This window comes from Ostrea edulis, chromosome 8 (genome assembly GCF_947568905.1).
Source record: "Ostrea edulis chromosome 8, xbOstEdul1.1, whole genome shotgun sequence".
Taxonomy (NCBI): Eukaryota; Metazoa; Mollusca; class Bivalvia; order Ostreida; family Ostreidae; genus Ostrea; species Ostrea edulis.
In genome coordinates, this window is record NC_079171.1 from 55358462 (window position 1) to 55383795 (window position 25334).

At 35.0% G+C, this 25334-nt stretch overlaps 1 pseudogene; it reads right to left on the minus strand.

Moving 5' to 3' along the window:
- Nucleotides 1–6696: 6696 nt before the first annotated feature.
- Nucleotides 6697–19917, minus strand: LOC125663369 (multiple epidermal growth factor-like domains protein 11; annotated as a pseudogene).
- Between the last annotated feature and the right edge of the window lie 5417 nt (nucleotides 19918–25334).

Genomic DNA, 25334 nt, shown 5'->3' on the forward strand with positions numbered 1-25334 from the left:
GTATAACGTACTACTTAGTGACGTTGTCGACAGTAGTAATAAATGTGTAACGTACTAAGCATTGACGTTGTCGACAGTAGTAATAAATATGTTACGTGCTACGTAGTAACGTTGTAGACCGTATAAATAAATGTGTAACATACTAAGTACTGAAGTTGTAGACAGTAGTAATACGTGACATTATGTGACATACTAGGAAGCGAGGCTGTGAAATGTGGCTAAACTAAAAGATGATGCTGTTTGAAGTAGTAAGGAGTGACGCTTGGTGATACATACACTGTTTGGCGTAGGAAAGAATTACAATCTGATCCACATAAAGCAGTGCCCTGAAGTATTATGTTGTATAAGATGTAATGTAGTAAGGAGTGACTTCATGGGATGTAGTAAGAAGTGCCATGTGTGGAAGGATTGGCATTGTTAGGTGTGGCATTCTCCTCCTGAACTTTACAAAGGTGAAGTACAGTACACGGCACGAGTTTTTTACACCCCATCGTAAAGACCACGGCGGAAAATCCACGGAGATACACCGTGTACTCCGTGTTCCACGGTGTGTGTTATTTGCGAATATACACAGCTTCTAGGAGCTTTGTTCTCACCACGGGCGCCTTGCGGGAGATGTGAAAATGTGCCACAGGCCAAATAATCAAGATAAGGGTGGGATTTTAAGAAAAGAAAAAAATGTCAATGCCCCCCCCCCCTGATACTTATATTGTTTTTCAGCATTTTGAGCCAATTCCAACGATACCAAACACTATATATTATGTTTTTGAACAAACCTGGTTTTGAAGTTTTTTTCTTTTATTCTTCTTTCTTCATTGAAATATTCTTAAATTTTATGTTTCACTAATGGGTACTTTCAGGCAATTCCTGTTTTGAATGCGAATTAGTATATTCAGTAAATGAAAAGCATACATGTACAACATGTAATAGGGATATTTAATAATTCTCTCTCTCTCTCTCTCTCTCTCTCTCTCTCTCTCTCTCTCTCTCTCTCTCTCTCTCTCTGACAAATGCGCTGTTAAACATAATTACTTCCATCATATTGTGTTAATATGCATCTTGACAAATATAACTTGATCCAATGTAAAAATTAGAGCATTGTCGATTATTAACAAATTGGAATTATTTTATTACATAATGAATAGAAGCAAAAATACAAACCATTACATTTGATAGAGACTTATGTTCAATGTTCTTTCGTAGAAGTTTTCATAAAAAAATGTTCATCGGGAGTCTCTGGATAATGTAATGGTTTTGTATAATAAGTATATACCATGCATATTCCTTGGGTCTTTGTCACAGTATAACGAAATTACGGTTAGCTAGTTTGGGTTTTGACTTCTTATGAAAAGTGTGAAATATATTGGGTCGGCGCGATATCAGATCTAGTCTAAGATCACGGGTATCTTGCACCGACCCAATATATTTCACACTTTCCGCAAAAAGCTAAGCACTTCTGTTGATTTCAAATACACGAATTAGCTGACCCCCATTGTTCTACTGAGGCGAAAACCCCTTCGAATTTGCATGGAATGTACAAGTTATACACAGGTCATTGTTATAGTCATACATCATAGTACCGTTAACCCGACAAGCAATTTTTTTTAAAATTCCAAATAAGTTATTGAATGACGAAGTATGACCAAACTGCAGATTGATCTTTATAAAGCCCCGTGCTAACATTACTTATATTTTTCAATGTATCAGAAGGGATATGTTACCGGTTAAGTTGTGTAAAATTCTTGAGCGAGATTAATATAAGTCTTTTGGCCTGTTTCTCAATCTATCTCATGTATAAGACATTGTTTGAATTATTTACGAATAAATATTGTTTAAACTAAAACTAAACTAAAATTCTTGACAAGCAATAAAATAACAACAAAAATGGTGCTTAAATTGTCCGATTACGAAAACCTTAAATTAGGAACATGTGTGTGTGGGGGGGGGGGTAGTAGTCTGAAACTGTTTCAATTTCCCCTTCCGACTTCAATTTCTTAAATCGTGCAGTGGGTAGGTCGCTACAAGGCTAAATCCCTAACTTTCAAATTACACCCTCTCCGATTCTACGTGCTTGTAATCAATATTTAAGTCTGTAAATCCTCGGTGTCAAAACAACTAGTTCATGGAAAAAAGATTAATATCAATATAAACAGAAATGACTTAACGATTATTTGCTTTCATTCATATATCCTATCGATTATTATTTTTTTTAATTTAATATTTAGATGCATTAGATAATGAATGCAACAGAGAGAGAGAGAGAGAGAGAGAGAGAGAGAGAGCATCGGTAATCATTGATTATAATATTCATGAATGTATGCAGATACGGGAAGTTTAATACGTTCAGTATGAATCTTGAAAGTACAATTTCTTTCTGATTAATTATGCATCCCCTTTCATTCTGATACTCTTTTTATTTCCCATATTGTTTTCTTTACATGTTAAATCTTTCGGCTGGTCCGGGTTAGGACTAATAAATGAGTCCCCCCCCCTTCTAAAACGATATTACGGGTTTAGCTGTCTATCTCCCTCTCAGACGAAAATAAAATAAATACATGCTATATATACTGCAACATCATTGAATTTACTGAATAATTCTTCGATTTCACCTTCATAATACATGCTTATGCAAGCGGACTATCTAGCCTAGGCATTTTTTTCATCTTCGCTAGCCAAGATTATTCGTCCACGAAGGCACAGTTGACCCAAAACCCATTGCTAGCGGATATGAGATTAATTGTACCCCAGTATTATGTTATAACGCACCAAAACCTAGCACGTTTTTTCTATAACTTTCATTCAGAAGACGCGCAACTTTGTGAGTCACTGAATAAACGAGAAAACGTCTGCATTTTTATTTCAATCGTTGTCAACTCTATACTTTGTGATATTTCAAAACTGCATGTACTCAATTCAATTTATTGGATCCCATCACCATTATGCAATGGTATACAAAAATATAAAGACAAAAGGATGTCATATATACATTTAGTAAATAATACATGCGTGTAATAAAGTATTTATCAAGTTAGAAAAAAAACGTGTTATTATTAATGTAAAGTATGGGCATTCTAGGTAGGGGAGCACATTTTATTTTATCATTTTCTTAATGAAAGTATGGAGTTTTCTAAAGGTTTGTTTAAAAGTAAAGATATTTTTAATATTCATTTGTTTAGGTGATTAAAATTTGATTCTTTGCTCACATTGCATCACAGTTGAGTACATAATGAAATTCATCTCCAATGTAAACATGTATATGTATATAGCTTACCTTAATCACCTGTTCCTAATTAGAATGAAAACCTTACGTTAAAAATAAACCACTGCTTATGGTACACATTTATTTGAACTGCTATTTATCAAATTGAAATTACTGGCATGTGATTGTCGTTGTTGATGACCTTTCTTTTATTTGGTGAAATTGTGCTGCACGTGCCGTGAAACAATGTACCAACGAGTGGTAGGAATAGCACAGGTGTTTATATACAGGATGTCGAGAATTTAGGCGTTTTATAAAAAGGTGTGAACGTCTGCAAGGAAGTCTACATACGGATATGTACCGAAAACACTAACGTATCATTAAACAACAATTACAAGAATTGAATGATTGATAAGTAATTTTTAAATAATGAATGTGTGTGTGGGGGGGGGGGCATGGATGTTGGCCAAGCGAAAAGGTGTTTTGGGTGAATCATTTCGGAAATTATTTCTTTGTTTTATCACACGGAGGTACAGGTGACATCCACGGAGATCCTTCAATGTCTAGCTCACGCGGAAAAAATAGGACTTCAAAGGTACCGACAATTTTAAAGGTCATATATGGAGTTCTTAGCTTGGTTCGTACCCTGCATGTTCGGATGTGATAAAATTGTCAACATACTGGAATGTTATAGTCACAACATTAAAGTGTTTCAGTATCTGCATTTACTTGTATATGAATTAAAGGGAATCCTTCACAAAATGTCCTGTAGTAGAAATGTCATGTGTAGCCATCTTTAAATTTTAAACGCAAGTGAGTATACAGAAATACAACAAATCACTGCATATCCATTCAATAATTACATGTACATCAAAGGTTTGCGAAAAGTTGGGATAACGAACAGTGATCAATCTCATAAATCCAATAAACAGAACAAAATCAAGAGTAAGGCAAACGTGAATATCATGACACCAGAAGTGGGATCAGGTGTCTAAGAAGTGTAAGTATTCCCTCTTTACAGGTCCCATCCGCCTTAAGTCCTCTATTTGGATCAGGTAAACGGAGTAATCTGTAGTTAACATTTGTATGTAAAGATTGGTCTAACAATTTGTATGAAACCTATCAGACAGCATTCGACCTAACGGAAGGTTGTATTTGCAAATAACAAATAAAAGATATCCTGGAGTCTCTCATTGACAATATCTTAGTAGTCTTTTGTGATCAAAGTTTTCAACTGTCTGTTGGAATTTCCATCGGCACAAATTGTGCCCTTTCGTTAGCTGACCTGCTTTATATCTTTATGAAGCAGAATTAATTCAAAAACTTCTAAGTGAGAAGAAAGGGTATCTTAATCAATTCGACATTTAGATATCTCGACGGTGTATTATTTATTAACTATAATAATTGTCATTCATATGTCGATTCGATATGTCCCAGTGAACTCGAAATTGGGAACACCACGAGGACGTGCACTTCTGCTTCCTACTTAGATATTTTATTCAAAATAGATATTAACGGCAAGCTAACGATTCAACTTTATAACAAACGGGATGATTTCGGCTTCTTTGTCGTCAACTTCCCATATATACGTAGCAATTTTCCATTATCTCATGCGTATGGTGTTAATAAATCTCAACTGATTTGATATGCAAGAGCTTGTTCTGCGTTTGGTCAGTTTTTGAATCGCGACAGACAACTGACAAACAAGTTGATGTTGCAGGGGTTTCAACAGTCTCGTTTAATGTCAGTATTTCGCAAATTCTGCTGTGGTTGTACGATCTGGTTGGCCAATGCGGCCTGTCATTTGGTCGGATGCTGTCTGGCGTGTTTCATATCGATTGTTCGGCCGTTCTTGATTACTTGGTTTTGGCTTTGGATGGCTCCGTTTGCCTGATCGAAATGTGGACACATGAGATTGATCACTGCTCGTCATCTTTGCCTTTCATCATTGAAAGTATAACGACCATAACATTTGTGAAATTGTGACCTTTAAGGATACTTTTTTAAGCATAGTAGAATCCCTCAACCATTGCCGATTAGAATAATCCTCCTGAAATTAAATTTTGAGGATGCCAAACAGTATTTTCACATTTATTCAAATAAACATTAGGATATACTATAAAGTCAACAATGGTACTGATGATGATTTGCACAGTGAAAAAATAGTATTCGTTAGGTGAGTGGACGACAGGTTAATTACTTTACTTTTAGCATGCTACGTATGCCGCGAACTACTTATGATGTTGAGAGGGGTAATGGTATTGAGTAGTGTGTTTATTGAGTAAAGTCCTTTTGTGTGGGTTTCCTTTGGGGTGACATTTTCATCTCTTTGATTGTGCAGGAAATTAACAAGAAAGCACGCGGGTACGTGAAGGCAGGTTATGAAAATTTTTACTGGGATAAAATCCGCGTAACAATGTGACGTCATAATTGAAATAAGTATATCACTAAGTATATATTAAATTTCGATTTTTTTTATTCAAGTTTTATTTATGCATAAAATAAACCATGCAGCTACTAAGATCCAACGAAATTCGAAATGCTATACTGCTGTTGTGTAATTTCTGTCTGATCGATATGAAAGTAAACTGATGACGTCATGACTATACATCGAGTGACGTTGACACATGCAAGGAATTTGTTTGTATGTACTATGCAAATATCGACAAAATGTGGAGTATTTGAAATATATGACATGGGATATATGGTATATATATATATGTGAAACGCTGAGAATTTATTGATATTAAGAATGTATGTTGATATCTTTCATTGACAATTTTGTTTAACGGAGAAAACATTCCATTTAGCATGTCGATCCGATTTTCCTCTGTCACAGACTGAAATAAAACTGCAAAAGTAGCACATTAGGCCGCATACTTTTAGAGACTTTTTATACACCGTTTGAAAGGTCATAAACTAATGTACACGGCAATTACTGATAGAATCGTCTGTTAAGAAAACTTTTTTTTAAAAACTGCATAGCATCAGCCATCAGTGCAAAATGTAAAACATGGGTTAGATGGTTTCGTGTTTAAATGTTCAATAATTATTTCTTATTGAAAGTGGTAGGATTCTATCAGTAATTCTGATATACTATGGGTGTTTTACCGTAATTATCGCCAGTTAGACCAACATTTAAATCTTGGGATAATGTGTTACTTTTACATTTTCTATTAAGGTACCCCCATGATCTATTTATAACAGCCATGCAATGACGTCATACGGAAGCGCATGTTTTTCATGTTGTTATGATACAAAATGTTCTCATGTAAACAACCAAAATAGTTTTTAAGAGTTAATAGCTCCCTCTCTCTGTGTAAGACAGATTTTAAAAATTATGCAGTTTACGTGCATAAATGAAGCATGACCTGCCTCAACATACCCGCGCATGAAAATGTTTCCGGAATTGAAAATCCATTACCTAAGAAAACACTACATTGAGATAATTTCTAAAATTTACATTATGACAATTCAAGGGTAGATGTGTTGTTTTTTTTCATTCAGTACGAACTATAGACGAAAATGATATTTTGAGTTGTATGGCGCATGGTGAAGGAAGGGTTACCGCAATATATCAAATTTATTTCCCTTAGGAAAATGTTCTTAGAGAAAATAATGAAAAGAAACTTTCTTTAAAGTAACTTTTGTGATGAACATGAATATATATGTTAAAAATTCAGATTTCATCAACGAAATTCTAACAACATGTCCTTTCTATTAAACATCATTTAAAACCCTATTCTGGTCTATTCAGGTAAATGAGAGATTTTGGTATTCACTTCTACTTTCCATTACTCGTAGCTCCTGGTATGCATCCTTACTTCCCGATATCTTCAACTCTAGATACGTGGACCTGTCGCCTTTCATTTTTGTATCTGTAGTTGTGCTTGTCCTTTTGCGGCTATGACTTTGTATAAGGTGCTTACTCCTTGTTTTTAAAGTCACATAGCCTTGCCTGAAATTGAAAATAAAACAAATAGTCACTGTCACATGAGGAACTGAGAAGTGCATATAAGGTATGATATCTACAGTGTTATATATTTTGAAACTAACAATTTCAAATGAATAAAGAATGTATGCGGATATAGCGTTTTCCTCTTTTATTGAAATAATTATCAACCATTTGTTTCTACGTTGATGGCTTTCTTTCAAATACCATTCTATGCAGCATACATTTTTGAAAACTTGAAGGAATTAATTGGAATGTTTTTAGAATAGATGTGATACTTAACGTTTTATATAGATTAACAGATACCATGCTAAACCATATGTAGTTGCAAGGCTATTAATACTTTTATTCAAGATACAATATTAGTTAATGTATATATGATGTAATCTCAAAAACGGAAAGAGAGAATACATATTCTTAATTTCAGAATAAATTTCTAAATGTAAAAGAGTTCTTCATGTCACACAAAGTTTAATATATCTATATAATTAGTTTTAATATAAACGTATTCATATTGCATAAAAGGGATGAAGTTCCACTATGCTATTAAATAGACATGTAACATTCATATATCCTTAAATTTGATAGATCAAAATCAATGTTATAAAATCCATTTATAGCACTGAAATATTTTCTAAAATAAATAGCCCAAACAACCTTAACAGAATCACAAAGACAGTGATGGCTATCATTGTAATGATGTTCATCGTGACCGAAATCCCCAGGCCTATCATCCAGGAATTGTTAGAATCTCCACCTGTTTCAATATAGAATGAAATGACTTTGAACGTTAACCGTCTAACTGTTCATAATAATCAACCAATGATTTTTTTTACAAGTGCGAACCAATGTTCAGCTAATGTATGACGCCACTATAACCACGCTTTATTGATTTGATTTTCAGGACCTCTCTAAGTGAACTATAATGGACATAAAACATAATCCTATGGAATCCTGGTGTCTATTTGAAAACTGTTTCGTCATTTTAAATTTGAAAATTAAATGTTTCCCTTTTTTTTTTTGGCATCAATATCAATAAATGACTAGTATTATAGAGATAGTTGTATTGACCTTCATCACATTTCTCCCCACGAAATGAATCCGTGCATCCAACCAAACACTTCCCATTGACATTATCACACGTGTAATTCACGCAATGTTTGCTACATATATGATCACAGTTTATTCCATAGAAGCCCGCACACTCTGAAATGTAAAAGACAGTGTATATATTTTATAACAAAACATTTATCAGATATTATTTCCTCGAACTACAATTGACTCCATTAGTTTTTAAGCATGAAATGAAATGTCTTAATACCTGTAATCAATGAAATTGACTCAACAAAAACACAACATTTTGTAAGAAAAATTCTCTTGTGGGTTTTCTTCATAAAAAAGAAATAAGTACTTAGTATAAATGTTCCCAAATTCAGAGGAAACTGCAAGTGAACTAGACTGTTTGGAATCCCATGATAATAAAATTGTGCTCCTTTATCAACTGACCTGGGTGGGTCTTTTTTCCATTCTTATAATGCATAAACTATTCAAAAATTTCTATATGAGAAAAAATATTTTGGTGGGACCTTCACCTAAACAATTAAATATATTGACGACGTTTTATCTCTCAACAATACTCATTTTCACTTATATATCGATTTGATGTATCCCGATGAACTCGAAATAAAAGACACTACCGTGTTTTCTATCTCTGATTCATATTTTGATGTTTTACTTAGCATAGACGTTAAGTAACTTGAGAATATACGAAATCTATACACCTTCTACATTTTCAACTTTCCATATTTCTGTAACAATATCCCTTTATCATATACATATGCGTTTATTGTCTAAATACGGGGGAGCGCATTCTGAATATGATCAATTTTGAAACTAAGGCAAGCTACAGTCAAATAAGTTAGTGTTACCGGAATTTGATCTGTCTCGTTTAAAGTCAGCATTGTGCGAATTATATGGTCGTTACAATGCTCTTATTTGTAAATACAACTTGTGACTTGTTTGAAAACTGGCTGACATGTTTTATACGAATATTTTGACTACGGATTACTCCATTTATTTTTATCAGTCAACAGGGGATGCTTACTCCTCCTAGACTCCTGATCACACATCTGACTTTTCCACTGGTCAGTGTCTGCAAAAGCATGTTATCGACTTTGAATTATTGATAGGGTCATGCGATTAATCATTCTTTGTCTTCACTTTTTTTCAATAACCATTCGTATGTTAACATCGCCCTTGTCTATTGTAAAGACATTTAAATTGCTCACCTTTGCTACAATTAAAGCCCATATAACCAGGAGAACAGGCACAAATACCGTCCGTGTGTCGACATACATCGATGCATTTCGAGGAGCACACACCAGAACAATTTTCTCCAAAATATCCATGGTCACATGCTACACGTACAAATATTAACAATTGATAGTTAGATATGAAGTAATAAATCATATACGTTCAATCAGTTTAATTTTTTTCTATGTAAATTAGACTCCAACAAAATACAGGACAATGTCAATCAATAAATTTATGATAAACGCACAATAAGGTTAATAGAAATATTCAATGGCTTAAATATACTACACCGTGTTATACTTTGACGTCACAAGGACTACAGATATCGATTATTCACTAAATCGATTTAGCAAAGGGGATAATCTCTGATGTTTGGTAAGGTGTAGCGGAAGTAAATAGAATATGATGTTATTGCTGTGCTAATTCTGTTCATAGTCTTGTTCGATCGTTATTGTAGGGAATGATGTTGATCTATACATTTTGTTGATCATTACACGTAAAATATTTGATAACTGTTTAGGCAATGGACTGATAACATTTGTTCAGCAATAGCAACATCCTTTCTGCTCTTTCTCATACCATTATTTTAGTGTATGTACCTGTGCCAAAGCCGAATTCTTCATATTGTTTGGGCGGGTTGTAGTAAGCCATACGCAACGTCATAGTGTGATGTCATAGTCAAACCCCCGCAGTTGTTGTAACATACAACCAATGCATACATGAACGTGTTCAGAATATGCACATAAATGTTGTATTATACATTTATTGTATGATAGTGAGGGAGATATGAAGATTTATTCACCCAAGAAAAACCACATTCCCCCAGGGATCTTCATATCTCCCGAATATTCATGCAATAAATTGTTTATTATATCGAAACAAAGCCAGGCTACACTGTAGACGTGTAATAGTAGCATTCCATAAGATAACTAATTGTCAAAGAAAACTTTATTTCATATCTATTTTGTAGCAACAATCAAACTATGCAGAATCATAGATAGATAACAACATTGCAAAATTATGATCATTTCTGAAAATTAATGTTTATATTAACGTTGCAATTGTCAGATAAATTTGGTCTAAAATTAAGGAATCCCCTGGAAGATTGATTTCGAGTGTTAACCTGGTTTCGATCGACCTCGCAGAGGATGGTCTGCATATCTCCAATACAAGTGACATCTAATGGTTCCAGTTCAAAGTCATCCTTAAAAACATCCGACAAATCACCTAATTCCATTTGATCTCTCTGATGACCTAATGCAGAGCTTAAAGTGTCGAATATTTCTCTCTTTTTTTTGGGTCACTTACAAAGTGAGAATATGATTTCAAGGAAGACTATGACTTATGACCTGATACCTTCATGATATGGCGCCCACTTATTCCACCAATATTCATGACAGTAATATTAGTGGCCCTCACTGAATGGTTTCTGTACTCATGAGAAAGTTTTCCTAATTTGGAAATATCTGTCATGAAGTTAGAAAGTGTATTTTTTCCTACTGCAGATTTCAAATACCAGACTTCATTTTCCTGGTTGAAAACATCCCTCGGTCTCTGTCATAAGTCATTTCTGTCAGGGTGGAGTTTGCTGAGGTACTTCTGGAAGGACAGAACCAGACAGTTGCTATTTCCTGCAAAAATACAGAAACTTGATTAACAAAGCAGCTATATATTCATAGGGCCTAATCTATGTAAAATTGAATATTATTTTAAAAACAGTACCTGATAGTTCGTACATTCTGCCCTCTGTGACACTTCCCTGGGCATCTGTTCTACGGTTTTTGTCCAGGTCATCCATAAATCGGTACACATACTGTGTCCCAGTGTTATCCTTCCCGACTGTAAAAGTGGATTTTCTCATGGAAACATAATCTCAAACCATACTTTTTTTCTGCAGTCCATATGGTGTTATGGTATGAAATACCAGAGTATTTCCACTGTAAAGCAGTTTTATGTCATTTTCTAATATCGGGGGATGATGTTCGATGCTACCAAGACCTTTCCTCTTGAGATCTGTCGACATTGTTTTAAAAACCATTACTTTCCGTAAACTCTGGGTCTGAAAAAATGTCTATACCTCGTTTTTCTTTCACATAGCGTTTCACAACGTACCTGATGTTCTGTACCGCAGATTTCTTAAACAAATCCCCGTTCGTTTTCCTCGCCCCCACATAAAATGTTTTCAAAACACGATTTGATTCTTCCTTCGATATCGGCATTTACAAGTAATCCAGTCTCTTGTATAAGTCTCTTAAACATTTCACTGATAGTTTAGTAGACTTTTTCGTATTTGCCGCATCCTTGGCTTCCAGGAGATCGTTTATTTCATTGGAACTTGGAAGATGAAATCGTTCTGACATTGTTTATGTCTAACGCTTGCTAGTTATGACTCGGACTTATTGTGACGTCACAATAAACTACGTCTACCTTGACGTACAATTTATGGGAAATGCACGAGGATGCCCAAGGGGTAAATATGATAGGGAGATATGATGTCTGAGAGGGAGATATGAAGTTTTGTCCTCCCTGGTATGTGATAGTCTAGACCAATCAGATTACGCGTTGCATGGCATTCTCATACTGAGGTTTAATAATATATATTATGCATTTCAGTCATCTTATTTGCATAGAATCGCTTATATTTAGGCTTAAGACGCATGCGCAGTGTTTCCTCTTCATACTTCTGCTACAAAAACTCTTTAAAACCAGTTCTTAGAATCGAAATATATTATCGGAATTCTCCTTACTTTTATTACATCGTGCCTCGAGATATCCATCAGCACAACCATTTGGACATATTCCATCTGTGTGGTGGCATGCTATGTTATCTAAACAATGACTGCTGCACCGTTTCTCGCAAAGGTGACCAAAATATCCAGCAGAGCAAGCTTTCATATAGAAAATATATCGTTGGAGTAAACCACAATTTGTTATTGATTGATCACGTCATTTCTTCAGCTGACACATACATTTGGAAAAAGAAAGGAGAGCTAGAAAGAGAGCGATTCTAATACAAAAGAAGGCTATATATAGAATAGAGAGACTCCGTGAATGGTCTTGGAGGTATATCATAACATATTTTAGTTAGTACAAACATTTATTTGCGAAAGATATGATACAACAGAACAATGTACTGACCTCTACTGCAATAGTACCCAGTGTACCCTGGACTACATCCTACGTCACAATGGCCTGTCTCTCTGTTGCAAATGACATCACCTAGACAGTGTCCACTGCAGTTATGAACACAGCCTGGGCCATATGTTTCATTCTTACATTCTATAAATCAAGCAGTGGATATAACAGTCAGTATGTGCCAGTAATCAAAATTGTTTAAATAAAGTGCATTTCAATGATATGAATTGAATAGAAAATGCTATATCTAAAGTGTGCATGAAAAAAGCGAAATGTGGAGAATTGTTCAGAGGGCAGGTTTTCAAATTTACTTAAAGTATCGTTGTTCATAAGATATATACATCGACTGATATCAAATTTTGAACTCATATTTTACAATGTAGTCATAAGATTAGGAGATTTTCAAGTGATTTTGCTGCAACACTTCAATATGAATGGTGAAGATAACGAACAGTGATCAATAATATCATGTTTCCCGTAAAGATGTTAAGACTTATTCAACTCTTCATTTCCGTGACACCGCCGCGGTGGCCGAGAGGTTAGAGCGTTCAACCCGCATGCGGAAGGCCCGGGGTTCGAATCCCGGCCTCGACACACTTAAGTCGTTAAAACAGGTAGTGACAGTTCCATCGCCAAACGCTCGGCATCGGATGTGAATGTCACGGGTCCTCGGATATGGCCTTAAAAACGGATGACCCGTGTAACAGTAGGTGTGGCACGCTAAAGAACCATCACTGCTCAATGGCCGTAAGCGCCGAGCATAGGCCTAAATTTGAAGCCCTTCACCGGTCTTGGTGACGTCTCCATATGAGTGAAAAATTCTCGAGTGAGACGTTAAGCAAGATACAATCAATCAAACATTTACGTGACACACTTAGGTGTATCTTCCAAGTACATTGCCTATTTACAATTCACATGGTATTTGGCAAGGTGTCGGGTTGTTAAAATATCAATTCGTACTCATTTTATGAATTTTCAGCTATTATCCAACATATATATCAAAATTTAATTTACTATAACTTGCAAAGTAACGCCTAAAGCATGATTATCATATAACATGTGTGAAATTGATAGTTTTATTCACAAGAGCCGGAATTTCTTAGGCAAATGATTACAGATGCTACAAAGTTTCAAATTAGATCTGACTACGCTTTACCTCTCTAATCACTTTTAAATGGCTTGTTCTGCATAGGGTTTGTTTTCAAATCGAGGCAAGTTAATCACAAACTAGTTGATGGCACAAATGTTTTCTCGTTTGAACTCAGCATTTCGTAAATGCTATGGTCGTTATAACGATCTAGTTTTCCAACACAGCCTATGATTGGGTCAAATGCTGTCTAACGTGTTTCATATCGATTGTTAGGCCGTTCTAGGTACACTGATTTTAACAACGGATAACTCCGTCTACCTGATCAAAATATAGGGTTCACAAGGGTGTGACCAGTCGACAGGGGATGCTTACTCTTCCTAGGCACCTGATCCCACCTCTGGTATGTTCAAGAGCCCGTGCTTGCCCAACTCTATATTTTGTACAGCTTATGGCATTGATGAGATTGATCACTGTTCGTTATCATCGCCATTAATATCGCAATGCTATGGATTCGCCGAAGCGATAAATTGCAAACATATATATATATGTATATATATATATATATATATATATATGTATATATATATATATATATATCTTGGGTCGTGTAAAAATAAAAAGGGCGGGGTCTTCTCTCGTATATATTTTTTTCCGGTTTTAGGGAGTCTTTCCAATTTTGAAGTTACCTTCTCATAAGAACGTTTGATATATTTCACTGATAAATGTTGTAAATGATTGACTTTTTCTATTCTCACAAAGATTTGAAATATATAATAGTTTTAATTAACAGTTTCAGTTATTGCTGAAAAGGGTCATGTTTTTAAAGTACATACATATCAATGGGATAAATCTTGAAAGGGTAGATTATAGATGGCGCTTCAAATAGTGGCCATATTGAAATGAACAGAAAAAATATTGATGTTTACAATACTTATTGATCGTGTAACCTGAAAACAAATTTTCATAAAATTCAGAGAACCTTGCTTTCATACGACTCTGTGTAGTTATACTGTATTCATGCTCTTATTATGTTTTACAGCACACTAAATAATATTCTTGAAACTATTTTTTTCTAATCGACTTGCGTATTGAATGAATACTGATCGTGTATCTATTGTATCCAATAACCTAATAATCTGAAATATACATGCACCATCCTGATACGTGTTTCCTGTCATCTTATTTTGTATATAGAAAAAAAGTAAACTATTTTTAAAAAATAAGTACGAATATCGCATTGATGTCCCATCCATCCGGCAGCACATTCGCTGTCACATAGGCCGGTCACGTGGTTACACGAGGTATTTTCATTACAATGCCCAGCGCATTGAAACCTACATCCGTCACCATACAATCCGACTGGACATTCTGTGTGTAATGGAAATATAGTTACTATATGCTGTTATTTCTTCAGTAAAATTACAAAGAAACTCAGTACTACCACCACACCTTTCTTACTATTTTCACAAAATGTTCCCATCCATCAAGGCAGACATTCAAAACATGTTCCATTTACGATGTTCCATCTCTGATCCTTACAATTGACCGGACAAGTCAAGTTACAACTACTTCCGTAAACACCAGCTTTACTACAGCCTTGAAAAAAAAATACAAATCATCAGCGATGCATTTTTGCTTTTGAATGGTGAAGATAACAAACAGTGATCAATCTCAAAACTCATATAAGCAATACAAAATAGAAATTTGGGTGAACACCGACCCCTGGATATATCATATGTTGGATCAGTTGCATAGGAGGAGTAAGCATCCCCTGTCAACCGGTCCCATCCGCCGTGAACCCTATATATTGATCACAGATATCCGTAGTCAAAATCAGTGTGCCACGAAACAGCATGCAACACGTCAGACAGATTTATGTAAACAAACTTTTATCAGGTATAAACATAAATGGATTAGATTCATATGAAGCAGAATTTATTCAAAAACTTCTACGTGAGAAGAACAAATCCCTCGCTGTGACCTTCAATTCGACTTTTAGATATATCGATGACGTTTTGTCTATTAACAATGATAGCTTTCATTCAAATGTCGATTTGATATATCCCTGTGAGCTCGAAATAAACGACACCACAGAGTCGTCCACTTCTGCTTCATACTTAGATATTTTATTGAAAGTAGACATTAACGGCAAACTAACAACTCAACTGTATGACAAACGGGATGATTTCAGCTTCTCCATCATCAACTTCTCACATTTATGTATCAATATTCCAGTATCACCTGCATATGGTGTTTATATATCTCAACTGATTCGATATGCAAGAGCTTGTTCTGGGTATAGTCAGTTTTTAAATCGAGGTAAGCTACTGACAAACAAGTTGTTGGTACAGGGATTTCAACAGTCTCGATTGAAGTCAGCATTTCGCAAATTCTATGGTCGTTATGACGATCTAGTTCGTCAATACAACCTCGCATTGGGTCAAATGCTTTCTGACGTGTTTCACACCGATTGTTAAGCCGTTCTTGGCACACTGATTTTGACTGCAGATAACTCCGTTTACCTGATCAGGATATGGGGCTCACGGCGGGTATGACCGGTCAACAGGGTATGCTTACTCCTCCTAGGCACCTGGTCCCACCTCTGGTGTGTCCAGGGGTCCGTGTTTGCCCAACTATCTATTTTGTATTGCTTGTAGGAGCTATGAGATTGATCACTGTTCGTTATCTTCACCTTGCATTAGATAACAGGCATTGCCTATATAAGCTTTCTCTTTCTTAATTGCAATTACACTTCAGAACTGGTATATACACTGCAGTGTTATTTTCGGAATGTTTGTAAAATTGACACCTGTAACCTGTCCATTTTGCTTTAAAATTACTAAGAATAAATATGATAATTATAAGAAAGTTTTTAACCTTCCACAATCACTTCACATAGTTCAGTGAAGGTAGACATTTCGTATCCATCATACGTAACTCCATCCAATCTCTCAATGTAAAACATGACGTACTGACTGTATCCAATACAGGTTGTGTTAAAGTCTAACGGTGGCAGCCCTGGTGGTTCATCCTTATAACACAAGAACTCACCTCTCCTGTCTGAAGGCTTAGATAGATATATGGAAAATCCTGCAAAACGGCCTCTCTGTCGCGTTTCTAAAACAAAAGAGGATTAGATATACATTGTCAATGTACACTTTATCTCTGTCTTGAATGTCAATAACGATAAACCATGCAATCCATAAATCTAAAGCTAGGTACGGATACAGTAATGATGAATTTAGAAACATTAGATAACATTTTGAAACGGAATGGATCATTATGAGATAAATGGTTGTTTTTTTTTACTCTAACCCATGTTTGCATGCAGTAGGGAATAGACCTATTTTGGGAAGCTTGCGATTTCAAAAATTATTACATTGGGAAGACTTCTGAAAAACAATGGGTGTATACCTGACACATGAACTAACAGTGCATGTACAATGTCCGATGCAAGCATTAATTAGAAACTAATAATAAAAAGTGAAGATTGATAGTTTCAAAAATTGGCATACCGTAGTCTTGTCAGAAAGTACAATCAACACTCACTATTAGGTAAACACTTTCAATCACATGTACTACCATTCACGTAATCATGATAATGTTACATTTCAAATAATGAAACTGAAAATAATTTATATTCAAAGAAAGAGGTATATTTTCACTTTTACTTTCCCTTTGTTTTCCCAATATCTATATATAATACCTTATAGGATTTATAAGACTGATCACTGTTCGCTACCTTCACCTTTTCAAACAGTTCATAGAAAGGAATCATTTTAACATAAAGTTTCTAACAAGCATAAACAGCTAATCCTTCTCTTTTCGAACCCCTATGTTTTCACTGATCGTTATCTTCACCTTTCATGGGGTTGATTTAAAGATGAAGAAAGAAAAAGTAAATTTGGCACATGATCATCATTTCAAAGCATTTCAGCTTGAATGAAATATATAGCATACTGTACATGCACTGCCCACAACTCAACAAATATATATGAATAATAAAACAATTGATACTTGAACTTCAAGTGGGTAACGCCTCTGGATAACTGTTCCTAAGTGTGAAGCTAAGGAGAAAATGTCCATTTTCATTTATTTTTCTTAGATTTGTAAAATTGTTGCATGTTGACGATGTCACTGTCTTTTACAACAAAAGTGGTTTGCTTAATACTTTTCGATCTGTCATGCACACACATTTAGCTTTGCCTATGTGAGTAAAATTGAATATACTGTACCTGATAAATTCTGAGAAATACCTCTTCAAAATGAAAATGTTAAACAGTGATTAATCGTGTTTTATTGATGCAGAATTTACTAGCATAGGGTCATGTTTGAATGTTTGAATCACCAGAGTGACATTCAACCTGGAAAGGATCAAGATCACTAGCATATTCAAATAAGCTAGTATTCAAAACCATCATCATCATTATCATCATCATTATTATCATAAACGGTATCTGCCTACATTAAGGTAAGAATGGTGTGATTTTATTTCTATTATTTCTTTAATCGCAAGTTTATTTTCTGACATATCAAGTTACGTCGTATACTAAACAATTTATCTTCGAAGAAATCATCGAAACGCCGTATCGTACTGATAAATGTACAGAAAAGATAGGTTGAAAATTGAAAATATGTAAACCAGTCTAATATACACGAACCAATAAAGATATACCCACAGAGATGTTTGAATACTGGGCCGATACATATGGTCTATTGAGAATTCAAAAATAATGAACCATATTTAGCTAAAGTCAATGTAAATGTACCATATACGGATCCATAGTCTTTAAACAATATTCTGACGTTGTATATGCTGTAGATATCACCGAGGTCTACAAACCACCACACTGTCTTGTCAAGAGACGTGGGACCAATGAAGCCTGTCCTCAGACATGTGCTAGAGGTTCTGTCAACTGCATTGCCTGCTGCACAATTAGATGATGGGGCACAGGACCATGTTGTCGATTGTTGTGCATATTTGCCTTTTGATAAGTCATCTAAAGAGAAGTTATACATGCAGAAACATACTTTTGTTTGATAAAAGTTTTCATTTCTCTATCAATGAATCCTGGTATTCCTATTTTAATTTTGTAGCAACTATATATGTCAGTGGACACATCAGGGTGTTAGCTAGAAACACCATACATTATATATATATCATAGGTATGTTACCGTATAGTGGAGTTTTACGCGGGGTTATAAATTTGGCTTATTTTAGCCGTTAAAAGGCTTTCCGTCAAAATTCCACTTGCCAAATATGCAACCAAATGCGACTTCAATATTTGTAAGAGAGACAACACTTCCCTTCCCGCCAAATGTTATTCCTCTAAAAATATTAGCATACCTTTCAGCCAGCAAATTGCCATATTTTAGACTCGCAGAATAAACCCGCTATAAGGTATGATATTTTACTTGAGAAATGAATTTTATTTTTGAATATACTTGAGAGTATGAATTCCGACGTGTTGCACCGACATTCCTGTTTTGAAATCACATATCGTTGTCTATATTTAACTGTTCGTAAACATAGTTCAGTCATTTACAACATTAACCTTTGATATCTTTTTCCTTGTTTACTATTTGAAATCACATGTATTCTGAGGGTGAACCTTGCAAATCTAAAAACAAAACCTTCGTAATAGTGTATTATATTTTCATCTGTACAAACATTTCAGCGTCTATTTCCCCCTTAGGTTTAATGCACTACTTTGTCTTGACGAGACTATTATTGAAAAGGTTTTTGTCGTGCTTTTAATTGTCAAGGACTGTACTGAAGGTGGAAACAGGATGAACTTTAAATCAACAATACCCATTATAATTGTAGTAGTACATGTAATTGGAAATTGGATGGAGAGCAATTTATGTTACAGTTCACTTTAAAGATTCAAGCATTTTGTGTCACTGTTAACAAACACACACATAACATACTACTGAGCAGTTGTAGAGGAACTCAGAAACCGAAGACCATTCTAGAATAAAAACAAGTAAACAAAACATTCCTGAAACCTTGAGAATCGATTAACAATAAAGTGTATTCGTATGTTAATTCCATAGTTGTGTTAAATAATCAACTGATTCCCTTTGTCCTACACCGATTGCTCTGCAGATCACTGCATCGGAATAGGCACCTGGTGTACATACCATATCCAATGGCGTTGTTGCATCCGACGAATAGTATGTACATTTGTATATTCCAAAAATATATTTTGCAGTCATATATTTCATTCTCACAAGTCCTTACTGGCTAAATAAGCAGGAAGTGTTAAAAATGTATATTAAGGTACACATACATGGAGCGGATCGTTATTGCCATATTTAACTGTTTTAATGAAGGTATGCTCAATATCTTATGACGCGACCTATTGCATTGTGACAATGACAAATGCAAACATTTTTGCAAAGGGAAGGGTGCGACAGTAAATGACTCTTTTTTGTTTACAAATAACAGGAAATATTTTTTCTATCTAAAATTACTGAATGAAAAACACCATACCCCAGTCAAATGTTATTCCTTCCAGATTAGCTATGAGATATTTTTTCTGAAATATCTAGTGATGGTGACGTTTGATTAGAACTCAACTTTGAAAAAAAAATAAAACATTACTACCCACCATTGTAAATGAAGGTAGATAGAAATTATGTTACCGCGTTGACAAACATTGTTTTCTTTACACCATTTGATAGAGACGATTTTCTTCAAACTGGCTGAGGCGAAAAATAAACTTGGTTTGCTCTCCATTGATGCTTTTAAAACTCTTCTGAAAGTAGTGTGTGTATGAAAATACGAAAAAGGTGAAGATAACGAACAGTGATTAATCGCATAACTCTTTTCAAGAATACAAAACTAGGCGTATTGCAAACACGGACCCCTTTACATGCAGGAGGTTGGATTAGGTGCATGTCAAGGAGGAATAATCGTCTTTTGTTGACTGGTCACAGACCGTCGCAAGCCTTACGGGTAAATTTTGACATTGATTGATTAATTTTCATTTATTACAAGTTGTAACATATATCATGCGATATCCAATTCTAGTTGAAAAGTTTATATAACACAATATATCATCTTTCAGTTTCTAAAAAAATTCAAAGAGAAATCTATAGCTACATTACAAGGTGTGTGACAACTATGTTGGCAGATTTGTGCCATTTTACATTTTATAGCCTTTTCGTCATTTCAAGGCGAAACAACGACAAAAGGAATAGAACACAAACGATAATTAGCGATTTTTTGCCCGAAATAACGATAAGACGAAAAGACAACAAACTGTATGTGAAAAAACCTAAAGAAATCCTGCAAAATAGTGACTAGGATTTTCGTTTGGCTTTTTAACGTTTTGTCGATATTTAGAGGCTAAAAGACAATAATCTGCAACTTTTCGCCCAAAAGTAACGAAGTAACCAATGAACAAAATTAACATGAATTCTAGATATAGTAGAATGTTTAGTGTCCGATACATTTCTCTGCTTATCCGCCATATTTGATGAGGATTTGTATTATGTATACAGAATTGATTTTGGTACGCTTTATTTCACATCAGTGCTTCCTATATTTACATAGAAGGAATCATATAAAATCAAATTACAGAGCGCAGATACTTGTATTCTAATGACGAAATCATTTCTTAAACTATTTTGATTGAATGGAATATCAGACACGGGTTCGGGTGGGCAAGGGGTCTGGTCAGTCCCCTTTTCATATATTACATTCTCGACATGTTAACATACAAATCCCATATTATATACATGCAAAGGTCGTTTGATTTGGAGCCTGCTTTTTTTTTTAGAGTAGTAGTAAAGCAAGTTAATTTTTGAATACATGTAGAGAACGAACCCTTTGCCCCTCTCACTTCTCTTACGATTTAGAATTTTGAGATTTGAACAGAAGTTTCCATCTTTGCTTGCTCGTCAAGAAAGTGTGATGACAACGATGATACGTGCCTGTTTATCTCAATATCAGGAATTAATTGTTATACTTAGAGTATCATGCAATTTGATAGAATTGTAGAACTTTACCACAGGATGTTTCAGGTTCAAACCCAAATTAACATTTTACTGGTAATGATGATTTCAAATATAAGCACAAATATCACTTTTGCAAGTGTCAGTACAATTTTTTAAATTAGCTGAAATTCATGAATGCTTGTAAGCGAATACTTATACCAGTAATTAACGTTCGTGCCTTCTGTGAAATAACGTACATCGAAGTAGATTACTCTCTCTCTCTTCTCTCTCTCTCTCTCTCTCTCTCTCTCTCTCTCTCTCTCTCTCTTTCTCCCTCTCTCTCTCTCCTCTGCACAACTAATGAATATGCATATGTACATACAAAGTAACGGTGAATGTTTATGTGATTCCTGAAGAGACAACACGTATTGAAAGTTACACTATATTTTCTACTATACACTAGTAGTGATATTCACTTTCATATCCGTTTTGTGTGTCAGGAAGCGTTTATTTTGCGCATGTTATACCCGTATCGTGTTTAGAATGAAAGGTGAAGATAACGAATAATTATCAATCTCATAACTCCTACAAGCAATATAAATTAGACAGTTAGGCAAACACGGACCCCTTGACATACCAGAGAAGGGATCAGGTGCCTAGAAGGAGTAAGCATTCCCTGTCCACCGGTAACACTCACAATGATCCCTATATCTTGATCAGGTAAACGGAGTTACCCGTAGTCAAAATCATTGTGCCAAGTACGGCCTAAAAAAATGTAGGAAACAAGTCAGACAGCATTTGACCTGATAGATTGTAATGGCGAACTAGAATGTTATAACAACCGTATAGCATAACATTTACGAAATGCAAGGCTGTTAAAGACTCATTCACCTTCAACTTGTTTGTCAGTGGCCTACCTCGATTTAAAACTGAAAATACGCAGAACAAACTATTGTGTATTGAATCAGTTAAAATATATAAACACCATATACAGGTGATAATGGAATGTTGCTAAGCGAAAAAACGAAAAATCTGTTTCTAGTTTTCGGGTTTTCTTGGTTATCTTTTCCCTTGTATTTTGTCAACCTTTTGCTTTGTCGTCAATTCGACTTTTTGTTTTACCGTCATTTCATCTTTGTTTTTCGTGTTTCCGATATGAAATGTAAAATGGCACATATCGGCCACCATAGATACCAGCTTCTGCTGAACTGTGATGTTGAACTCCATGTCGTCATTTCGGTTTGTATGGAGGTAATAAGGTACCAAACACATGATGAAACTATGTAATTCAGTAAACCGTAAGGTGACTGACACACAGAGTTTTGCCATTCAGTCACCTTCCTGAACGTTTCAGTGAACTTTCGGTTGACTGAATGGAATTGTTTCATTCTGTGAAATTCATGACTCAAAGACTCAGTTACGCACACACAGAGAGCGAAACAGGTATCATGAAATAAAATCTGCGTTTCTGTTATATAAAAAGCATACACAACAAATTCGATACTAAAAGTAGTATCAGTGTATTGCACAATGCTGCAATATCACAAATCAGACTTTGAATGGTCATGTCAAAACAATGAAGTCTATGTACATATTCATTGTACAAACAAAAACGGAACCCCTAAATTTTGCCTTGTTTTAACAATCATATGGACTACAATTAAATTATTCTTATGAATGATTGATTGCTGATTGTTTTGCTGTTTTCCGCCATACTCAAATATTTTCAGTGATCTGTTGGCGCCCAGTTTTCATTGGTGGAAGAGGGAACCCAGATACAATGTACCTGGGAAGAGGTCACGGACCTTCCGAAAGTAAACTGGGAAACTCTCTGACTTACCGACGCGAACGGGATTCGAACCCGCGCCGACTAGAGGTAAAAGGCCGTGTGGTTGTGAGTGTGATGCTCTAACCACTCAGCCACGGAGGCCCCTATGAATGTGTACATTTATATCTACACAGCACCTTGTGTATAGAGTACCTAGTAAACTATTAATATTCATCCGAAATGTGCCAATTTCTCCAATTTATTAGATATTTAGGTGAACAAAAAAAGCCATTGGACACTACACGTTTAATTCAACAAATTTGATACATTATATCGTAGTATATAATGTATATATAATATATATATACCTTGCATACAAATTTTAAGTATATTGAGGCACAGCATGGTCAAGAAAAATCCTCATCCTTTGAATTATGCGGAACTTAAAATTATTTTGCAAATCAGTACATAGGTCATACCATATCTTATCTAACGTTGAAGAGAAGTTTAAAGTGTGTCGCAAACAGGACATGTATCGTGTCATACCTTCCCTTATCTTGAGAAGAACTACAACTACTTCCTTGTGAACCTAAAGTTTGTTATTCATTGTAAGAAACAAATAAGTCGTATCTATGCTTGCATGTACGAGGAAGTGTGAAGCCATCCTTTATCTTGTTCATTTAGACGGTTACCCTTTCTGTCTAGGACCCTTTTTTATTCATTTTACATACATTTTAGTATTGTAACGTCAGCTATATTCTTAACTTTATAGAAAGGTGCTTGCAATCTGTAAAACAATGAAATTGACAGCGTTTTTCGTATTAAAAAACAACAAAGTCTTATTCTATATTTGAAATGTTACGTTGGCTTGCAAGAATTATGAAATGGAGCATATTGGGATCTTCTTATGTATCGAAAGCGTTTCAACTATTAAGAATTCGATATGTTCTAGTGAACTCGAAATGGAAAAAAACAAACTCGGTCTTTCATATCTCCTTCATATTTGGATATTTTATTTAAAACAGATGCCAACGGAAAACTAGAAATTCAACCTTATGACAAGAGGGATGACATCAGATTTTTGTAAAGTTCTAAAATTATATCGTCACCTCTCGTATGTATGCAGCAATACTCCATCATCACCTGAATATGGTGATTATGTCTGATTTGATATGCAAGTACACGTTTTCCACATAATCAATTTTAAATAGAGGCAGGCTACAAAGAAACAAGCTGATGTCACAGGGGTTTCACGGGGCTAAACTCTAACCATAGACAGTTGCTTCTGAAAACGGAAATATTGATATCTAGCGATCAGTCATCCAAAAAAATCTGATTTCACGCACAAGTACTTCGATATATGCTGCAATTCCTCATTGACTATATCTTCGTAGTCTTTAGTGATCAGGTCTTCCAACAGTCTGTTGGAATTCCCATAGGCAATAATTGTGCTCCGTTGTTAGCTAACCTGTTTTTGTATTACTATGAAGCAGAATTTAATCAACAACTTCTACGCTATAAGAACAAATCTCTTGCTGTGGTCTTCAATGCGACATTTAGATATATCGACGACGTATTATCTATTAACGGTAACATTTTTCATTTATATGTCGATTCGATATATCCCTGTGTACTCGAAATAAAAGACACCACAGACTCATGCTTCATAGTTAGATATACAATTGAAAGTAAATATTAACGACAAGCTAACAACTCAACTTTATGATAAACGGGATGATTTCAGCATTTCTATCGTCAACTTCCAATATTTGTGTAGCATAATTCCATTACCACCTGTATATAGTGTTTATATATCTCAACTGATTCGATATGCAAGAGCTTGTTCTGCGTATAGTCAGTTTTTAAATCGAGGTAAGCTACTGACAAACAAGTTAATGGTACAGGGGTTTCAACGGTTTTGTTTAAAGCCAGC